This window comes from Penaeus monodon, chromosome 24 (assembly GCF_015228065.2).
Source record: "Penaeus monodon isolate SGIC_2016 chromosome 24, NSTDA_Pmon_1, whole genome shotgun sequence".
Classification (NCBI taxonomy): Eukaryota; Metazoa; Arthropoda; class Malacostraca; order Decapoda; family Penaeidae; genus Penaeus; species Penaeus monodon.
This window is the reverse complement of record NC_051409.1, coordinates 18,954,276-18,954,588: the sequence shown is the minus strand read 5'-3', so window position 1 is coordinate 18,954,588 and position 313 is coordinate 18,954,276.

The following is a 313-nucleotide window of genomic DNA, read 5'->3' as shown; positions in this document are numbered from 1 at the left end:
TTCCTTCCACGCTCGACGTCTCGTCTCCAGCCATCTGACTCCGCCTTTGTCTTCACTTTCCCCGATTGGGGTTGCCCCCCCCCCTCTCTCTCGATCTCTCTCAAATCCTCCTCTCAAAATCTTCCTCCATCTCAGCGCTCAATAGCCCCTCTCGTCTCTCTCTCGGAACTCTCGAAAAGAGTCTTTCTCATCTCTCTCAAATCTCCCTCCATCGGGGTTCGTCGTCTCTCTCATCTCTCCCTCTCCCTCTCGCTCTCCGAGTCTCTCTCCCATCAGCGGTCTCTCTCGCTCTCTCCCACTCCCTCTCTCTCTC